We start from the raw sequence: 8699 nt of genomic DNA, 5'->3' as shown, positions 1-8699 counted from the left end.
CCTCACCTCTTTGCAGGATTCCGAGATAGTGTGGCGACGATGAGGGGCTTTTCTGGTATTTGGCCATTTTACATTGAAAATAACGTATCCAGATCCATTATACATTTGTTTCAGGTAATTATAAGACTCCTTACCGTCGCAGCTGCCATAGTCAGTGTGACGTCGTTGGGCTGACGTTGATTAGTGTGGACAATTTATATTCACATTGGCGATCTTTTACAGAAGCTCGAAATTTAGCGTGGACTTCAGTGTGAGATGCCTATAACAGTTTCCACAACGAAACTTTCTCTCGAAACCTGGCAGAAAATCCAAAGAGATTCTGGTCGTATGTGAAGTATGGTTCAAATGGCTCTGAGCACGATGGGACATAACATCGGAGGTCATCAGTCCCCTAGAACTTAGAACTACTTAAACCTAACAAACCTAAGGACATCACACACATCCATGCCAGAGGCAGGATTCGAACCTACGACCGTAGCAGTCGCGCGGTTCCGGACTGAAGCGCCTAGAACCGCTCGGCCACCGCGGCCGGCGAAATATGTTAGCCGCAAGAAACAATCAGTGTCTTCTCTGCACGATAGCAATGGAGATACTATCGAAGACAGTGCTGCCAAAGCAGAGTTGCTAAACACAGCCTTCCGAAATGGCTTCATAAAAGAAGACGAAGTAAATATTCCAGAATTCGAATCGAGAACAACTGCCAACATGAGTAACGTAGAAGTAAATATCCTCGGAGTAGTGAAGCAACTTAAATCACTTAATAAAAGCAAGTCTTCTGGTCCAGACTGTATACCAAATAGCTTCCTTTCGGAGTATGCTGATGCATTAGCTCCATACTTAACAATCATATACAACCGTTCGCTCAACGAAAGACTGGAAAGTTGCACAGGTCACACCAATATTCAAGAAAGGTAGTAGGAGTGATCCAGCAGGATTTTAGAACATATATTGTGTTCGAACGTTATGAATTACCTCGAAGAAAACGGTCTATTGACACACAGTCAACATGGGTTTAGAAAACATCGTTGCTGTGAAACACAACTAGCTCTTTATTCACATGAAGTGTTGAGTGCTATTGAGAAAGGATTTCAGATCTATTCCGTATTTCTGGATTTCCTAAACAATGAAAAGTGTGAGCTCATTCACATGAGTGCTAAAAGGAACTCGTTAAACTTCGGTTACACGATAAATCAATCAACTCTAAAAGCCGTAAATTCAACTTAATACCTAACAATATCGAACAACTTAAATTGAAAGGAACACACAGGAAATGTTGTGGGGAAGGCTAACCACAGACTGCGTTTTATTGGCAGGACACTTAGAAAATGTAACAGATCTACTAAGTAGACTGCCTACACTACGCCTGTCCGTCCTGCGCGGTGTGGGATCCTTACCAGATAGCACTGACCGAGTACATCGGAAAAGTTCAAAGAGAGGTAGCACGTTTTGTATTATCGCGAAATATGTGAGAGAGTGTCACAGAAATGATATGGGATTTGGGCTGGAAACCATTAAAAGAAAAGCATTTTTCATTGCGTCGGAATCTTCTTACGAAATTACAATCACCAACTTTCTCCTCCGAATGCGAAAATATTTTGTTGAGACCGACCTGCATAGGGAGGAACGATCACCAAGATAAAATAAGGGAAATCAGAGCTCGTACGGAAAGATACAGGTGTTCATTCTTTCCGCGCGCTATACGAGATTGGAATAATAGAGGATCGTGAAGGTGGTTCGATGAACCCTCTGCCAGGCACTTAAATGTGATTTGCAGAGTATGCATGTAGATGTAGATGTAGATGAACAGTGACCTGGTTACGGAGTATACTCCTCTAATTAATTTTCCAAGATTTGTACCGTTTCTTATAGAAATTATCAAAATACATAATCAACCCAACAATCTACGAAAACAATCATGAATGTTTCTTTGCATGTTTGTCCCTTGTGCGTTTCCCAAACCATTCACCCGATTGCGATGAAACAGTATCCATGTATACCACTAAATATCCTAGCAAATTTATAACACTGTATGACACATACACTCCTGGAAATTGAAATAAGAACACCGTGATTTCATTGTCCCAGGAAGGGGAAACTTTATTGACACATTCCTGGGGTCAGATACATCACATGATCACACTGACAGAACCACAGGCACATAGACACAGGCAACAGAGCATGCACAATGTCGGCACTAGTACAGTGTATATCCACCTTTCGCAGCAATGCAGGCTGCTATTCTCCCATGGAGACGATCGTAGAGGTGCTGGATGTAGTCCTGTGGAACGGCTTGCCATGCCATTTCCACCTGGCGCCTCAGTTGGACCAGCGTTCGTGCTGGACGTGCAGACCACGTGAGACGACGCTTCATCCAGTCCCAAACATGCTCAATGGGGGACAGATCCGGAGATCTTGCTGGCCAGGGTAGTTGACTTACACCTTCTAGAGCACGTTGGGTGGCACGGGATACATGCGGACGTGCATTGTCCTGTTGGAACAGCAAGTTCGCTTGCCGGTCTAGGAATGGTAGAACGATGGGTTCGATGACGGTTTGGATGTACCGTGCACTATTCAGTGTCCCCTCAACGATCACCAGTGGTGTACGGCCAGTGTAGGAGATCACTCCCCACACCATGATGCCGGCTGTTGGCCCTGTGTGCCTCGGTCGTATGCAGTCCTGATTGTGGCGCTCACCTGCACGGCGCCAAACACGCATACGACCATCATTGGCACCAAGGGAGAAGCGACTCTCATCGCTGAAGACGACACGTCTCCATTCGTCCCTCCATTCACGCCTGTCGCGACACCACTGGAGGTGGGCTGCACGATGTTGGGGCGTGAGCGGAAGACAGCCTAACGGTGTGCGGGACCGTAGCCCAGCTTCATGGAGACGGTTGCGAATGGTCCTCGCCGATACCCCAGGAGCAACAGTGTCCCTAATTTGCTGGGAAGTGGCGGTGCGGTCCCCTACGGCACTGCGTAGGATCCTACGGTCTTGGCGTGCATCCGTGCGTCGCTGCGGTCCGGTCCCAGGTCGACGGGCACGTGCACCTTCCGCCGACCACTGGCGACAACATCGATGTACTGTGGAGACGTCACGCCCCACGTGTTGAGCAATTCGGTGGTACGTCCACCCGGCCTCCCGCATGCCCACTATACGCCCTCGCTCAAAATCCGTCAACTGCACATACGGTTCACGTCCACGCTGTCGCGGCATGCTACCAGTGTTAAAGACTGCGATGGAGCTCCGTATGCCACGGCAAACTGGCTGACACTGACGGCGGCGGTGCACAAATGCTGCGCAGCTAGCGCCATTCGACGGCCAACACCGCGGTTCCTGGTGTGTCCGCTGTGCCGTGCGTGTGATCATTGCTTGTACAGCCCTCTCGCAGTGTCCGGAGCAAGTATGGTGGGTCTGACACACCGGTGTCAATGTGTTCTTTTTTCGATTTCCAGGAGTGTAGTTCACGAGCTATAACGTTATAAACATTGAGACGTCGTCATGCGTGACGTTTTGTTTTTGTATACCTTTATTATTAAAGGTATTCGCTACACATTTCGCATGCTTATTAACAAAAAGATTTAAGAGGGAATGACCAACTCTTTGGTGGCGCAGTCGTTTTTTTGTCCGGTGATTTTCGACAAACTCTGCCCATTATACAGCGCTCCACATACGCTTTTGCTTTAAAAAGCAATATCCTTGTACAAGTACAAAATGATACACCCACTGAATATTTCTCGAAACAGTTGCTCGAAACTGGAAATGGGAAAATGAAGATCAGTGAATCCACCTAATGTATCACATTGCCACCGTACTTCTGTAAAATCACAGCAACCAGACACGAATTGATTCACAAAGTTTTCCCAAACATCGGACAAAACTACGAAAGTCAGCAGTGGCTCACTAGACGTGCTATATTAGCAGCTAATAACAGCGATGTTAACTCCTTCGGTTACAGCATTCAGAATATACCAAGCGAGATGATGACTTATAAATCTACGTTACTGTAATGAATCAAGACGAAATTGTAAATTCACTTGAAGTTCTGTGCGTGCCACCACATGTGTTGAAATTAAAAATTGATATGACTCTCACTTTTCTTATAAATATCAATACACTACGGCTTTGCAAGGGTACTAGACCTTAAGTGTTAAGATGACGACCATCATCGAAGCTACAAATTTAAATGGAAATGTTAAAGGAGAAGACGTACTGTTTCTACACATTCCAATGATTCCAACAGATAACGCCATCTCAGTTCAAACGCTTACAATGTTCGGTGCGACTTGCATTTGCAGTGGCCATCAAGAAGGCTCAGTAACATCACTACAAGTGTGCGGACTCTCACATGAACAAATGTATGCGTCCTGCTCACGCGTAGGGAAACCATCTGATTCATTCGTGTACTCACCAAACGAAAAAACAAAAAAAATATGTATGTGTTTATGGTACTGAATTTTATGTACTCTGGCGGTAAGGACTGTCAGATTCTTTATTCATTACAAACTAGCTGTACCCGGCATACATTGCAGTGCCATGGAAAGAAAAATGTGTTTGGTTTTACAACATGCTTCCAGAAGTGCTTTTGGATATGTAATACTTTTTAATAATAAAAGACAAATACGATTTTGCATGGATTATCCTGTTGGAATTCAAACTTCCCGCCATTTTTTTCTTCTGGAGGCTTAGGTTAGTGGACTTAGCCCAATTGGCCTACTTTCCCGCCAAAATTCGAACTTCCCGTCATTCTATTCTTCTGGCACAACACATTACAAAACTGTGTTGGTAGCATTTGAACACTTCGTTGTCACTCATTCATTTACACTGAAGCTGCTCATATGACACATAGTGAGACAGATGGGAAAGTAATCACCATGCACAACTTAACCAAGAAAGTAGCATCTGTCTCACTAGATTTTCTTTATAATATGTCACTCTATAAACGCACTAAATCACTGTTAAGGCGAGTAGGCAGAAACTGCGTGGTTCTTCTCCAGCGAAGTTGCTGCATGCATCCGAGTGTTCCCGACTGTTCACAGACCTTTAGTTTTACCTGGTATTCAAGTATTCAGTGTTTATGGTACTGAATTTTATGTACTCTGGCGGTAAGGACTGTCAGTTTCTTTATTCATTACAAACTAGCTGTACCCGGCATGTATTGCAGTGCCATGGGAAGAAAAATGTGTTTGGTTTTACAATATGCTTCCTGAAGTGCTTTTGGATATATAATATTTATTGTTTTTAATGAATTCTTGTACCTGGTTCCTTAACCGTTTAACATATTTCAGTCAAACTTAACCCAAAAATTTAAGTCTTAGTAGCAGATGGCACTTTCCCCAATGAATATCATATTCATTAGTTTCAGGTTGTTACTTGTACATCAATATCTCTTTAAAAAGGCTGTTTTGAGTAAATGTTCACAACAATTAATAGAAATTTGCTTTTTTTGGGGGGTGGGCATAATGTACCCATCCCCAGTCCCCCCTTGGGAGTATACGGTATTGAAAGTACACTGATGTTGCTAACACCATGCTCAAAGATATTTTCATATTTGCACCCTACACACTAGTCAGTACCTCTTTAAAAAGTATGTTATTAATGTAAGTGAACAATAGTTAAAGAATTTGAGTTCTTTTCTTTCATTTTCCTGGGGGTGGGCTTAAAGTGACCGCCACCTTCCCCTCCTCCCCCCCTCCCACCCCACGCAGGTAATGTGCGTTGTGGAAAAAGCTTTGGTGTTGCTGCAGTAAATGAGTAAGTTGGAGGAAGAGTTCAGAAAGCTGACTTGCAGACCAGGGTACACGTGCTGGCATCGATTGCACCCATAAAGTTTTACTGTTAGTCCTACTGCGCACCAGCAGTTTCAGCATAACTTAAGCAAAGAGGTCAACTTAGTACGGTGAGTTACGTCATAAACAGATCGAGTACACGCGAGTGTCTTATTTGCTACTTGGAAATGTTTGCACTGGGTGTGCTTTTGTTGAATGTTTAATAAGGGTTAAATCCGAAAGTAAAAATGTCGCATGTTTAGCTGTTTATGTGACAACGAACCTCATAGAATGAAGAGTTCCGCCCGAAACTTGGGCTTCCAATACTGTAAGCTCTGAAAGAACAGCCAATGCTTGTGAGACTCTGAAAATGGGAAGGAAGGTGCTGTAGTGTAACTTTACTTGAGTCTTCCTCCACGCGCATTTAATTTTACCCGGAAATTGACCACCACGCCCAGTTCACCTGTTTCGAATAGTAATAGCGCGTGCAGCTGAATACTTGAATACCAGGTAAAACTAAAGGTCTGTGAACGGTCGGGAACACTCGGATGCATGCAGCAACTTCGCTGGAGAAGAACCACGCAGTTTCTGCCTACTCGCCTTAACAGTGATTTAGTGCGTTTATAGAGTGACATATTATAAAGAAAATCTAGTGAGACAGATGCTACTCTCTTGGTTACGTTGTGCATGGTGATTACTTTCCCATCTGTCTCACTATGCGTCATATAAGCAGCTTCAGTGTAAATGAATGAGTGACAACGAAGTGTTCAAATGCTACCAACACAGTTTTGTAACGTCTCGTGCCAGAAGGATAGCTCACATTTCGCTTATATTGGTACTTTGCATACTTTTAACTGTGCAGTCATGTACTATGGACAACAATATGAGCGGCTCTGAGTCATGCCACAGGGCAGAGAATATCCTTTCTGAACCATCAATACTACATTACGGGTGGAAGCCTTACTCTTTGTTAGTACAACACTAAAGAGGCCAGATAATTTTTCAAATTCGTAATATTAAAAACTGCCAAAACCACATTTAATACTGGACAAGTAAGCTATATGAACAGCGCTCTTCCTTTAAAAAAAGAAAAAAAAGCGCTTTTGTCGTTAGAAGCATCCATCCTGTACTAGAATAAATAAGGGATGTTTGGAATGGATTGTGCAGCTGAACCAATCCGAAATTCGAGAATTTTAACGAGAGAATTGTTTCCGATATCTTCCCCATAAGGTGGAGATTGAACGACAGTTGTTGGCTCAGGATGCACAGGTTATTAAAAACGAGCCTCTAGTGTTAGATCTTTCAAGATGACAACGCTTCAACAGAATTATACAAATTTGCATTTAGTTTCGCGACTGTAGGCTTCACAGATCTTGTGAAATTTTTGTACCTTTTCAGGTGAGAACAATTTAGGAACGAAAAACTGCACTTTCCAAAAAAGAAGTGGAACAATTAATTTAGTGAATAGATTTGAAGGATGAAGAAACGGTTTGTAAAGAAACTGCGGTAGGCGGAATCAAAGTCAGCAGTTTTTCACAAACATATTTTATTGGAAAAAAATAATAGGCTCGTCTGTGTCTGTGAATCAGAGCGAATAAAATTCTATTACAAGCAGACTTGAATTAAATTTCAAGGTTCTTTAATTGTCCTACAACTTCTCCGTGGTTAGGCGACCCACTAATAACCAACATAACATATTGTACACCCAAGTTCGTTCTTCTTACTATGACGATGTTATCGTTGTGCATAATTGCCAAACTCAATGATCAGTTAATTATTATTCAGTGAACGTAATGAACGTTGCACTCGCTCGTATTGTAACGTCATAGTATTCGAAGAGTTGTGTCGATATCCTGTATGATCATAACTTTGGTGTGTGCTGTCTCATGATAATTTGGCTAACGACCTTGCAATATTCGTCGAAATACGCCGCAACATTTATATAGAAATGTCACATCATAACGCAGATCAACGGCATATTACCCTCCAGACCACAGGTTACAAATTTTCAGAAGAATGCAGCAGACACACACCACTGCTGAATACGAAAGAAATTCTGCAAAGTTCCCAAGAAAAGATTTACAGCTCATTGCTTTGTTGTCGAAATTATGACTATAGAAATCTCGTACCTGAATATATAGGAGATCTGACTTTTCACACAGTTGCGTGAACATGCTGAAAATTTAGTCTTTCAAGCATTACTGCACTGGCACCTAGATGAAAGAGGATTTCTTAACTCTGAGCTGCCTCAACGAAGCATCGGCCGTAAAGCGGGCACGGACTGTTTTGCAGCACTGGCGTCCAAGATCTCCTTTTCTCACGAAACGTGAGTTTTTTGTGGGCGTTCGTAAAAGACTTCGCCTATTTGTGTTCCCATTCCACAAAGTCGGGTGAACAGCAACGTCGCATAGCAACACTAACACCATACGCATGTTTCTCGTTCGTCCGATCGAGAGCACACTGAATATTTGTGAAAAGAAATGAAGATTTCTCTCTGTACACTAATTGAAGTCTCACGCACGCTTCCACCTGTATATTTGGGCTCTTCTCAGGAACCACGAGTACTGGACGGATTTTTAACAAACTATCGGTAATAAATGCACCCATTCTTGAGGAAAGTTTGTGTATATAATTGATAAATATTTCGCTGAATCTGAATTAGTATGAACTGAAGCCCCCCTTCGCTGTGAAAGCGATGCAGTTACCACCTAGCATTATAGCCGCCGCAGCTCTGGAGAAAAGCAACGACTCGAGAGAGCAGCAAAGCTTGAACAAAATTCAGTACCAGGCCTGGTAGTCTAGCCATCCATTGATTAATAGAATAGTGCAATGCGCCATCTACGTCCTTAATGATTTGGAAGCTTACAACATCATTGAAATCAAAAGTATATGAAGTGCTAAATACGTAAAATTACCAAGTATTCAGACCA

Source organism: Schistocerca piceifrons, chromosome 7, assembly GCF_021461385.2.
Source record: "Schistocerca piceifrons isolate TAMUIC-IGC-003096 chromosome 7, iqSchPice1.1, whole genome shotgun sequence".
Classification (NCBI taxonomy): Eukaryota; Metazoa; Arthropoda; class Insecta; order Orthoptera; family Acrididae; genus Schistocerca; species Schistocerca piceifrons.
This window is presented reverse-complemented; position numbering follows the sequence as displayed.